Source organism: Mauremys mutica, chromosome 1 (genome assembly GCF_020497125.1).
Source record: "Mauremys mutica isolate MM-2020 ecotype Southern chromosome 1, ASM2049712v1, whole genome shotgun sequence".
Lineage (NCBI taxonomy): Eukaryota > Metazoa > Chordata > Testudines > Geoemydidae > Mauremys > Mauremys mutica.
In genome coordinates, this window is record NC_059072.1 from 164374791 (window position 1) to 164388227 (window position 13437).

A 13437-nucleotide genomic window follows, 5' to 3' on the forward strand; every position below is an offset into this window, starting at 1 on the left:
CTGCTCTCATTAATTTGTGGGTTCAGGTGACTTCTTGGGAGCATGTTATAGATCCAAAAAGAGACAATAAGTGAAGATGGACAATTGGGGAAAATCCTGCCCCTAATGCTATCTGGATGGGGTTTAGTTCCCCTGGCTTTCTCTGTCCTCACTGAATTGACAGTTGGGCTTTTCAACTGTTAACTCCTAGAATTTTGGTCTGGTCCCAGGTTAGGAACTTGCTGATGGTCAGAACAGGATCAGGAGGATCATGTGTTGTTTGCACATGACTGAAGTCAGGTAAGTGCTGTTTGTTGGTTCCAAAGGGAAGGTCAGCAGGAAAAAAAGAAAGAGTGAGTAACTTCTAGCATACTGCAGATTCACTTAAGAATTAAGGAGAAACAATTGTAACAAGAGATAATTTAAGATGGAAATCAGTGAGAGAAAATGTATTGATTAGACAGGTATGGGAGAAGGAGTAACTCTTCACTTTTAGTCAGCCGAATACTCTTCTCCTACAAGGGTTTTAAGTTAAGGAGGAAAAAGAAGTTTTCATCCAGAAGCATTGGTCTGAGGGTATAAATTAAGGCACATCTACACCTGGATGAGTAATGTGCTTTCTGCTATCATCTAGATCAATGCCACCCAGGTGACCTGCCAAAAACTGGGAATGTGAATACTATACAGTTGGGAGTTTTAGAACAACATTGACAACAGGAATAAAAGAGATAAGATTCCTTTGTGGCTCTGTAATTTGTTTTGGGAGATGATTTAAAGATAAACCTCTTCCATAGTGGTAACAGGTAAGAAAATCCCTCCACTGTATGCAGATCTGGTAAGGAGAAGAATAGGTATTTGCTGAAGAACATTAGCAAGATTTGGAGAATCTGGCTGGTAATATCACATAAATCTGTAAGCCAAAGCCACACAATTCTCCATGTCCCTACAACTGAATAGAGAGGGGACGCTGATTCTTAATCAGTGTTCCTACCAACAGACTTCTTTACAACACTCTGACGTTTCTTTCAAACGGGAAGGCTCCCTGCTCACATCAAAGACAGTTTGTGCACATCTCAGATATAAAACCAGCTTCAGTAGTCTGGCAAACATTCAGGGAATTAACTGATAGTAGTATCAATATATAGGATGTATTACTGCACATCTAAAAGCGTAACTATCAAATTTGGTATATCAATGTACTGCTCTGTGAAAGAATCCAAAGAACTATTGAAGTTGTACAAGGATAAAAACTACAGATTGTTTCTATCAGCATATTTAAAATAACTTAAATATTTTTCATTGCTTTGGACTAGAAAGAGGAGTTGGCCAATCACTTCCTTGGAGGCCTTTATAAATTAACATTAATTTGCATGTATACCTGATTATTTAATGAGGTTTATGGCAGCTTCTAATGGTAAAGCCCTTCAAATAGCACAGGGCACTTGATTAGCAAGGACAGGAATGAAAACATTGCCTATGCTTGGCCCATTGATATACTAGCTACTCACAGGTACATCAGCATATATAGAGCTATTGTGGTTATTGTGTCTACTACTTAACATTTTCAAAGATTTTTAGAAACTTAACCAATCCATACAACACTCAATGAGAAAGGTATCATCTCCATTGTATAGATGGGGAAACAGAGGCTGAATTAACTGAACTGCCCAAGGTCATAGAGGGAGTCAGTGTCAGAGATGGAATTAGAATTCAGGGGTATTGGCTCTTGGGTGTGTATTCAGGCCAGTAGACCAGAGTTTTCTTACCTGTCACTAAAGGTAGAATAGTCTCTAAAGAAATAGTTAATTGGCACTAGCTAACTAGCTAATGCTGTGTTTTCATTCCTTTTGGAATGAAATCTTGGAATTAAGTTACTCACACTAACATGGTTCTAGGATGCCATAGTGCAGGCTTCAGGACTTTGCCCAGCACAAATAAACCTTTTGCATGATAGGAAATAATGACACACAAGAGGGTGGAGAATGGTTTCCTTGCCGTTTTTACAACATCCTGCAAATGAGTCTGGAAGCAAGTGGTACAAGTAGAGGCCTGAAAAATTCATCTTAAATCGCAACCCTTCTGTCATGAAGCTCGATTTTAATCAAACCCACCTCACTATCAGCTGCTGAGAATGATGTGGTATTCACACTACTAAAAGCGCCTCTTGCCTGTATCCATTACCCTATTAAAGAGAGCAAGCGGGTGAGGTAATATATTGTTATTGGACCAAGATTTTGGTGAGAGAGACACACTTTGGAGCTTACACAGAGCTCTTCTTCAGATCTGAAAGCTTGTCTCTCTCACCAACAGAAGTCGGTAGAATAAAAGCTATTCCCTGCCTCACTTGGGGTCTCTGATCTCCTGGGATCCCGAGGGCTGCACTCCCTTCTTACTCACTCTGTCAGTTTAGACTCCAGTCCGCGCCTCATTTACGCAACATCCGCTGGCTGCCTTATTGCAAAGCGATTGACCTGTGCAACGCAGGGTGCTCAAGCGAAAGTTATTTCTGCTCAAAGCCCTGGAAGCCCACGCTGAGACCACCTCCCCCCCACGCCTGCCTCGCCGGCTCCCAGCTCGGCTCTAGCGAACGGCTGGGTCTGGCTTCTGTGGGTGTCCGGTGAGAATAGCGGGGGCGGAGGCGTCCCCTGGCTTGTTTTACCTAACGGGAGACGCGCTCCGACAAAGCAGCTGTCGCCGCAACATCTGGCAGGAGGCGGGGCCTGCCTCCGGCCACGCTCCCCGGGCTCCTGGACGGCGTCTCCCGCGTTGGGGCACTTGGAAGCAGCTCAGCCCGAGCCAGCCAGCAGCGCCCTCCCACCGCCAGCCCCAGCATGCCGGGGGCGGCGTTCCCCGGCTAACCCCCCCCCCTCCCCCGCTTGTTTGCTCCGCAGAGTGGCCCGCGCGGGGCTGGGGACGGTGACAGGAGACGGAGTCCAGCAGCCGGGCAGGCACCGTGAGTAAAGCGCCAGCCTTGGGGACACTTCGCCGCGCCGCGCCGCGCTGGGAGGCGGGGCGGGGGGGGAGCGCTTGGGGCTGGCCCCCGCGGGCAGAGAGCGGGGCTGGGGCTGGCCCCCGGGGGTGGGGAGGGGGAGAGCGAGGTCGGGGCTGGGCCCCGAGGGGGGGGGCGGGGTTGCAGTTGGCCCCGGCGCTGCACCGGGTCCGGTGGAGGAAGCTGAGGCCGCGGGCAGGGGCGGTCTGGTTGCCGGGGGCTGGGAGCGGGGCGGTGTGAACGCGGCTGGGTTCCCCAGCGCCCTGGCGCGGCAGCCCGCGCTGTAGCGCAGGGAGCCAGAGGCGCGCCCCAGGCGGGCTGGCCCGGGGGGCGCGTTTCGGAGGCGAAGGGGCCAGGCGCTGCGCCGAGCCGGCGATGGGAGGGAGAGGAAGGCACGTGACGGGGTGAAGAAGCGGCGGGTGGTGTGTCCCCCGGCGCTGCCCGGACCCCTCCGTGGGGCCGCGTGTGTGTGTCCTGCTTCCCCGCGCTGGCCCCTTTCCCGGCATGAATTCGGTTCCCCGGGCAGCGGTGTGAACGGGGGCCGGGAACCGGTGCTGGGGGGTGGGGGGCGGAGTGGGATTGCTAGCGCCGCGTTCGGAGCTGCGGGGGAGGGGGGGGCGCCTCCTCGCGCTTGCTTCCAAATTCTCCTCATGCCTGCCGAAAAGATCGCCTCTGGGTCCGTAATGGGAGCTCCGGAGGCGTTGCCTTTTTCCCTCTGATTTCTGGGAGCAGGAAACAGCCCGACTGTTTTTGTGAAAACATTCAAGTAGCAATCGCAAGGAGTAACACCACTTAGCGCACTTTCGTTAGTACAGGTATTTCCTCTCCTGCCAGCTGATCCATGTGGTAGATCTGTCTACCTGCCGTGCACATTTGTTTGCCAGATTTCAAGTCTGAAGAGCTATAAGCTGAGAGGACCTGTATTTAGCATGAAAAATCTGAAAAAAAATGTCTGTCTCTTGTTCTTCTTTGGAAAAACCCACGTAGATGGGAAAACCCTTTACAGCAAACTGATTATAGGCACAGTGCTGTCAAAAGCAGTCTTCAGACAAATCTGAAGAGAGATTCTCCCACCCTCACCCCCTTTTAGTCTCTTTCAGTTACAGCAATCCTAGGTGTTAACTTAAATACCCTCAAACAGAAGTGATTTTTTAAAAAATTGCGTGCCCCTTGTTACCAAAAGAAGGTGTGGGTTTTTCCCTTGCTAAAATTTAGTTAACACCAAGTGCATTTTAAAACAAACAATAGTTTACAGGTAATCTTTTGATAGACTGTTTCTTAAGTATTATGCAAAGGAAGCTACTTTTTTGTCACTGAAAAAAAATCTAAGAAAGTTTCTGTTTGTGTGCCAGTATTTGGAGGCTTTGAAGAGTATGATTTGAACAGTGTATTTTGGTTTTGGCAGTCAATATTCAGATTATAGTTATTTAAAATTATGAGCCCAATCCTGCAGTCTTTATTCAGGCAAAATTTCCACTGAAATCAGTGGGAGTTTACCTGATTATAGGCCTGAACCAAAACCCACTGAAAGCACTGGGAGTCTTTCCATTTACTTTAATGGAGACTGGACTGGGTCCTATATCAACCTAAAAGTTGTAAAATGAAATCCTGATTTCTTCATACTTTGTCTCTCCCACCTCATGTCAGGTTTGTAATGCATAAAAATATTTGTCTGTTTACATAGTTACAAAGCCATTAGGCAAAGACAATTTTTAGTTGACTGAACATTCAAGACCTTAGCATTGGGATGAGATTGTTTCTGAAATGACAGACAGTTGCATTGTAGCTAAACTGAATGGAAATAGTAACCAAAGATGTATGTGCATATCACCCTGGAAAACTTCCACAGTATTTGTATTAGATTTCTGATTTGCAATCAAAGGTTATTCCAAGGAGAGTACAAAAATTAGGGATGTGCCATTTTTTATTTTTTGCTTCTTTATGATGCATGAGAAAAGTCAAAATAGCACTTTTTACCTTTTTTACAGTGCTCAGGTGCCAAAATGTTAACAAGAGCTTCCTCAAAAGTTTTCACATTCTTTAAGGTAGGGGTTCTCAAACATTTTTTGCTGGGCCCCTCTTTGAAAATATTTCACACTGTGATGATCCCCCACCCTGCTCTTGGTACTGGAAATGCTTTTGCGGCATCAGTGCAGATCCCTACAGAGCTAAGTAACTATGGGTATGTCCACACTGGCAGAGTTACATCACCGGCAGTTACAGCGCCGCTCAGAGAGTGCTGAAAGGAAACTGCTGTTGTGTCTTCACACTGTCAGCTGCTTGTGCAATAGTGTGTTCACTTGTGGCACTTTCAGTGGTATTTGGAGTAGTGCACTCTGGGCAGCTGTCCCACAGAGCTTCATCTTCTGCTGCTAAGACTTGTGTGACGATGGAGGGGGTTACGGGGCATCCTGGGTCCTGACCCAGTGCCCCATGATGCATGCTTTGCATCCCAGCAATCCCTGTGCTTCCGCCTGCATTTGGCGCCATATTTCAATTGGTTTGAAGCGACAAAGAGTCCTGTAGCACCTTATAGACTAACAGACATGTTGGAGCATGAGCTTTCGTGGGTGACATCCACGAAAGCTTATGCTCCAATACATCTGTTAGTCTATAAGGTGCCACAGGACTCTATTGCTTTTTACAGATCCAGACTAACACAGCTACCTCTCTGATACTTGACTTTCAGTTGGTTTGTGTACTGCCTCTTTGATCTGCAGGAATGGATCCTGCACTGTTGACCAATATGCTGCTCACTCTCATAACTCATCAAGAGTGGCAGTGGAGTTATTCCTTAAACTACAAAGGCAATAGGAGTGTGACATTGATCTTGCCACACGTTAGTAGCTATGACATGAGATTGCTTGTGGCATCCGCAGAGGTGCTGACCACAGCGAAACGCTGCTTTTGGGCTCAGGAAACCAGCACTGAGTGGTGGGATCACATTGTGATGCAGCTGCAGAACTTTCAGATGAGGAAAGCCACTTTCATGGGACTGTGTGATGAGTTCACCCCAGCCATTCGGTGCAAGAACATGAGAATGAGAGCTGCCCTGCTGTTGGACAAGTGTGTGGTGATTGCACTATGGAAGCTGGCTACTCCAGACTGCTACTGATCGGTCGATAACCAGCTCAGAGTGGGAAAATCGACGTTGGACTTGTGTTGACAGAAGTGTGCACGGCCATTAATCATATCCTGCTCCAAAAGACCACGACTCTGGGCAACGTGCGTGAAATTGTGGTTGGCTTTGCACAAATGGTCTTCCCTAACTGCAGAGGTGCAATAGGTGGCATGCATATTCCAATTCTGGCACCAGACCACATAGCCACTGAGTACATTAATTGGAAGGGGTATTTCTCTATGGTTCTCCAGGCGCTTGTGGATCACCATGGGTGTTTCACGGACATTAACGCATGCTGATCTGGAAAAGTGCATGATGCATGCATCTTTCAGAACACTGGCCTGTTCAGGAAGCTGCAAGCAGGGACTTTCTTCCTGGACCAGAAGATCATCGCAGGGGAAGTCAAAATGCCCGTTGTGATCCTGGGAGACCCTGCCTACTCCTTAATGCTGTGGCTTATGAAGCTGTACATGGGGCACCTTGACAGCAGCAAGGAGCTGTTCATCAACAGGCTGAGCAAGTGCAGAATGACTGTTGAGTGTGCTTTTGGCCATTTAAAGGACTGCTGGTGCTGCCTATGTGGGAGGCTGGACCTGCCGATGACAGTAATCCTATGCTTATAGCTGCATGCCTTATGCTCCATAATATTTGTGAAGGGAAGGATGAAAGCTTCACTCAGGGCTGGACCGCTGAGGCTCAGTGCCTGGAGGCTGAATTTGAACAGCCAGAGACCAGGGCTATTAGAGGGCCACAGCATGGTGTCATAAGAATCAGGGATGTCTTTAGGCAGCAATTTGAAGCTGAAATCCACTAATATTTGTTGCTATGCTCGGGAGTGCAGTGCTTGTAATGCTAGGAGGTGATTGTGATTGGTGTAGACAATGCACTGTGAAGGTTTAAGAAAATTGCCTGTTGCTTTGCAGGGCTCTGTTAGCTTTCAATTAATGGAATAAAGATTGCCTTCAAACCAAAACAATTATTTTATTAAAAAACAACAACCGGAGGAGAGAGACAAACCAAAAAACACATCAGCACTGTGGGGGATGGGGGAAGGGAGGGTCCCAGGAGGAGGTGAGGTCCCGGGATGGCTAAAGATTTGTGTATGTCCAGGTATCATATGCAGCCTTGTCCTTTGGAGTACAATGCAGCTGGTACTGTACTTCAGCAGGGCTAAACTGCAGAGGGACAGGTGTTGAGTGCAGTGGGTACTGGGAGTCTGAAGGGTTGGACTGTGATGGGGCAGGACTGGAATGCAGCAGGTAAGACTGGAGCCAGCAGGTTGATAAGAGTGTGTTAGCAGTGTCTGGGGGGCACATGGGAAAGAGTTTTGTGACAGCGGCTTCAGGGAAGGGCGGGCATGGAGCTGCTTGGTTTGTAATGGTAGTAGCTCTTGGAGTGTGTTCACTTGGTGCTCCATAACCTTTAAGATCCACTCTGGGCTTCGTTTTGACCTGCCACATTCTCCTTTCAGTTCCTCTTCTTGCTGTCCTGCCACTCCTTCAGTTCTTGTTTTTTGGCCGTGGAATGCATCATGATGTCACGCAGAAAGTCCTCTTTAGTTTTTCATGGCCTCTTTCTAATTCTGTGCAGCCGTTCAGCCGGCGATAACAAAGAGGGAGGCTGGGCTCCCAAGGTCCTATCTGTGAAGCCAAAATGCAACATTTTTCAGAAGCAGTATCGTTTGCAACACAGAGACCACTGATTCAGTGATTTAAAATGCAGCCACTATTCACCTACCTGTCACTAACTGGCTCACCCCAGGTAATCACACATGAGCCACAGGACCCCCAAAATGGTGAGTAACTTCAGCTTCTGCCCTGGCCCTTATGCAGCTCGCCTGTGTGCAGCAATGGTACCCCCACAGTGACGGCAAAGTTACCCTTAATGGGGCAAGAAACAAAGCAGCTCTACCAAAGAACCTACGGCAGCAGATTGCCAAATATCTCCTTGAGAGTTTCCTGGAGATCTTTGAGGCAGATTCCCGTGAAGTGAGGGAGTCAATCAACACTCTGTTCCACTTCTCAGACTAGGCATGTGGTGGTATGTGCATCATACAGACACATGCCTGCTTTCTGCAACCCTCCTGCCCCCAACAACTTGCTTCAGCAATTCCCAAAATCAAAGCCACTTACCAGGGGCCTCCTCTCCTGTTTGCGCTTCGCCAAGCTCTGACAGCTGTGACTGGCTAGTCTGCGCCAGGGTCGAGAAGAGCACTTGGCTGCATGCATTTCTGACTTCTAATTCATCCTCTGCCTCTGAGTCCTCCTCCACATCCTCATCCAAGATTTCCTCCTCCTCCTGGCTAGGTCCACTCTCGACTGGCATGTAAGCCACTGAAGTAGCCACAGTGGCCTTCGCAGTGGAGGTGGGGTCACCACCGAGTATTGCATCCAGCTCTTCGTAGAACTGGCAGCTCATGGGTGCAGCACCGGAGTGGCTGTTTGCGTCCCGTGCCTTGTGGTAGGCATTCCGCAGCTCCTTCACTTTGAACCTGCACTGCAGTGTGTCCCGATCATGGCCCCTTTCTTTCATGCATCATGAAATCTGTTCGTAGGTATCATAATACCTACGCTGGAGTGCAGCTGGGACTGGACAGCCTCCTCTCCGCAAATGGTCATGAGGTCCAGCAGCTCGGTATTGCTCCAAGTGGGGGATCACCTGGTGTGTGGAGCAGGCGTGGCCACCTGGAAAGATGCACTGAGACCACTGCACGTGTCACCGAGCAAACAGGAAAGGGGCTTTCAAAATTCCCAAGAAATTTACAGAGTGGGACTCATGGTTGGTCACCTGAGGGCAGTAGAGTTAAAACTGATGACCAGAGAGGTGATAACAGGCATTATGGGACACCTCTCGGAGGCTAATTGCAATGTTGTAATTGACCAGGGTGTTTACACTGGCACCGCAGCACTGTAGCCCCAGCGTAGAAAGCTGTACACCTCTCATCGGGGAGTTTTTTTTTTTTTTTTACAGTGCTGCAACTGTGCAGTTTCTGCACACTAAGTGGCTTGGCAGTGTGTACACCTCGGGAGTTACACTAAAGAAATCTGCTTTACTGTACAGAAACTTGCCAGTGTAGACAAGGCCTGTACTATCCTTACTTCTGTACTGCTGCAGAGCAGTGGCCAGCTCTGAAGGCAGGGAAAAAGGTGACCTCACAACTTCCCTTACAATAGCCTTGCCAGCCCCCCTTTTGGGTCAATGTTCCCTCTAATTTTTTCCATCCATGTGTGGAATGAGTTTTGTTATGTGCACCAAAGTCGAGGTAATGTGCGGCTGTGCACCATTAGTAGAAACAAAAAGCCTAAATATAATATATATTGTTAAAAAGTTACCATAGGAATAATTACTCCAGCCAGGACAAGTTAAGCATTTTAGAACTCACTACCGAAAGAATTTAAATTTAAGCATGAGAGAAATAAAATTATGAAATGCATAGACCAGTCAAAAAACTAAAATAACAGCACTCTGAAAGAATAAAATTACAGAGAATATATGTGCATTGCAGGAAGTACCAAGAAATAACAAGTATGTGTTGGGAAGTGAGTGTGAGAGAGACAGACAGACAGAGACGGAGTGTGTATGCACACTAGTTGCTGGGGAAGTGTCTGAGAGTCCATGTGCTGTCTCTTTAAGCAGAGAGGCACTCACCGGTCTGAAGGCTCATTCAGACCACAGCAGTCTAACACCCGAGCCCTGCTCCCGTGCCCCCACTCTGTGGAGATTGGCCGTAGGAGGAGGTGGGGGGAGGAGGACACAAAAAAAACCCATTTCCGCAATAATTCTATTCTTGTCTCGAAACCAGAAGTATTTGCCTTTAAAAATGCTAGTCAATGAAAACAGTGAGTATGAATTTAAACATTCTCCTTCCTTATATGCACATTAGTGTAGAAAAAGCAGGATGTAGAATTGACGGTGTATTTTCATTTTCCAATATAAATAGATGTTGCAGTTCTAAATAATTAGATTAAAAGCTATCACCTCTCTCCACTTGGTTTCACTTCCTTGTTTTCTGTGGTGTCAAAAACATACTAATTCTTTGATTATTCATCATCTTCAAAGGGTAAAGGAGGTCTACTTTTTAATGTTTAAAAACAAACAAAAAACCTGTTTTCTCCCCAACCCCCCTTCAAAAGCCTATCGGCTCTTCTTTATACATGGAAAAAAGCAGCAAAAAACAAACAAACAAAAAAACCCAGCACATGAATTTAATTGCTTTCCTTTGCAGGGTACCCTTAAGTACTGGAATTAAACTGCTTTTTCTCTGTGGTTCTCTAACTTATAGCTCAGCACTTGATTTAGTCACACAACAGTAATCTGCAATACAAATAGGTACCTTCAGGGCAACATAAACTTGTAGCATTCTGTGAAAATATATAGGTAGTGTGAGGTGTGGTCTGTATAACGAGAATGTTGAGTGAGCAGTTTGTATTGCAGTGTCACTTACCGTTGCATTTATATAATATTTAAGGACATAGTGTAGTGAGGTACTTAATAATAATGTGATTCCTGCTGGGTACATATCTTCCATCTAAAAATAAGGGCACATCTTTAATTCCCTTTATTGTCTTAAGACAGCTCTTGAAAGGATCAGAGTGGAGGAATGATTAATATTTTGGCTTTAGAAAAAGGTTACCTAGCACGGACAGTAGGTCTGATTCTCACTTACACTAAGTCCCTTTTGCACCATTCTGGCTCCCTTGTTGGTGAGCAGCTGGCATAAGGGCTCCACATTGCCTCTGCTCCCAGCCCGAGAGCAATTGTGCTATGGATAGTCTCTGCTTCCCAGGATCCAGAGTGGGTTCTGAACAGCTCAATATTAGTAAGAGCAGCCCTGAGGCTACTCTAATTTACCTTTGCATGGGCCCAGAATATGGGGAGCACAAGGGTGCCCCTTTCTCCGTTGTGCCCCAGATTCAGGAATGGAGTAATTGAGAATCAGGACTAACATGAGCTGTTGTAAACTGACAATAAAGAATAAATGGAGGCTCTTACTTAAATAGGCACTCTTGGTTTAGAACCAGATTATTACAAAGCAAGTTTCCTGTGTCCTAGTTTGATAAATCCACTTCTCTGTTCACCATTAACCAGTAGAAAACTTTCTTTGGGAAATGGAGTGCTAAGGCCTTCAGTTTCTGCAGAATTCTAACTTTTTTTCAAAACTGGAAATTTCTAGTCCTTGTGGGCACAGTGAATGCTTCAAAATGAAAGGGAAATGAGAGAGAGAGAACTTGTTCTCCTTCCAGCAGCCAGAAAAGGAGACGGAAAGCAGAGAAATGTAAATCTGCTTACATGACTATAGTATCTGAACACCTCACAAACATTAATAGGTTTATCTCTCCAACATTTCAACTAGCCTGAAGGGAGTAAGAGGGACTGAGCCTCTGAGCATGGTTCAGGGAGAGAACCCTGTTAGGAAACTCAGGGTATGTGTACACAGCAATTAACACCCATGGTTGGCCCATGTCAATTAGCTCAGGCTGTGGGCCTGTAAAACTGCAGTGTATTTGTTTGGCCATGCTCTGGGAGCCCGTGAGGGGGAAGGCCCCAGAGCCCAGATTCCAGCCCGACACAGAACATATACACCACAAATTTTACAGCCCCCCAGGGCAAGCCCAAGTCAGCTGACATGGGACAGTAGTGGGTATTTAATTGCTGTATACAGCTACCCTCAAGGCTTCTCTAAACACAGAATTTGCATGAAATTTAACTAAAGGCATGATGTTAAGCCAATTTAGTTAAGCCAGTGTAATTTTGGATTTACCTACACTAGTAAAAGTGCTGAGCTAATGTATAGTTAACCTTGACCTTTTTCATAGCATAGATGGAAGTTATCATGTTCAACTTCAGTTTAGCTAGTAGAAGCCTAAAGTTCACCTTCACCTTAACTGAGTTGAAAGTACAGCTTGCCTTATCTACACTAGGAACTGATGATGATACCTATCATGTTGTCAACATACACCTTTAGGTGCCTTAAAGTGGTGGTTAAGTGTCCAAATGCGGGATTTAGATGTCTATCTTCAGGCACCCATATTTTGCAAATTTGGCCCTTCATGTATTTATGCATACCTGTGCATATAAAACAATCCTGTGAACTTTGAAAAGCCCTGTAGCATTACAAAATAGCACATATCTGCCCAGTGCCTCATGTTAAGGTTCACTGGTTCTTGCCCTAACATGATGCATTGGTCAGTTGTGTTATTTTGTAATACTTTTATGGCTTTTCAAAGTTTATATGTTTGCTTTCTGTCTCAAGCTTCTAGAGTAAAAAGCAACATTGAAAGAAATCTTTGAAAAACTGCACTATATAACAAAACAAAAAGCCATTTACTTGACTACCTGTAGGTTTCATGCTCTAATGGAGTTCTGTGATGTCTGCAATATTAACAGCATACCGAAGAGGGTGGGAGGTCACAGTGGAGATGGAACTGGAGTAGCTGTGATGGGAAATAAAGGGCTGAGGTCTTGGGAAGCAAAGAGGAGATGTTTTTAGGTGATACGATAGAACCTATTTACAGTGAATTCTGATAGAGCAGAACTGCATTCTTATGCTGAAGTGGAATTAAAGTGGCCCACATTGTAATGTGCCAGCTACAATTCTGGTTAGACTGATCCTTGCCTTACAATGAAGCTTTTCTGAGGAAAAGTAAATGTGTTATAAGAGGGTTCCACTGTAATGTCTTGACTTGCCAGAGTATGGCCCATATCTTGCCTCAAGGTCCATGTGTCATGCTCTCATTGACTTCAATTGGAGTTACATGTGCATGCATCCAAGGGAAGAATTTGGCACTCAGTGAAGGCTTCCCATTTGAGGAAAAGACTGTCTAGAAACATTACAGGCATTGAATAAAACAAGCATCAGTTATTAAGAATTTATGGGAAATGCAAAACTATTTTTAATATTTGTAAAATACTAAGTTCAAAAACTTACTAGCAGAAAAAACATTTTGAGAGTTATTCTTTTGTCTATCCAATGCAAAGTGGCTTTGGCTGAGAAAATAGAGAACTAAGTTGATACTAACAATTGGTAATCAGATATAACACAAGTCATTGCAAATTATCATATGAGGCAAATCCTAAACCCAGCATCCAGCCTCAGTAGTTAGCTTAGGACATGTCTACATGGGTGCTGCTTTGATATAGGTGTGTTAATTGATCCACAACAACAGTAGTACAATCAGTTTGTACACACAAAGAGTGATTGTGTTGCCCTGTATTAGTAGCCACACAGCACAGAGCTGTTTTGCACTGACATCTGACAATATTCTGCTCAGACATCTCAGGGTCCATTGCTCATCCACAGTGGTATATGAATTGTGGACATTTTTACCTCAGCATTGTGGGATTCCTA

At 45.7% G+C, this 13437-nt stretch overlaps 1 protein-coding gene across 3 annotated transcripts in view; it reads left to right on the forward strand.

Annotated features, from left to right (window-relative positions):
• Nucleotides 1-227: 227 nt before the first annotated feature.
• The window catches only part of ST3GAL6 (ST3 beta-galactoside alpha-2,3-sialyltransferase 6), an 83928-nt gene continuing 70718 nt past the window's right edge, over nt 228-13437 (forward strand). For 2 of the 3 annotated variants that reach the window (XM_045001724.1, XM_045001726.1), the window contains exon 1: nt 2256-2932. The gene's annotated coding sequence lies outside the window, so the exon portion shown is untranslated. Of the gene's footprint in view, nt 280-2255; nt 2933-13437 lie in introns of those variants that run through there. The other variant, XM_045001725.1, reaches the window with a different exon arrangement.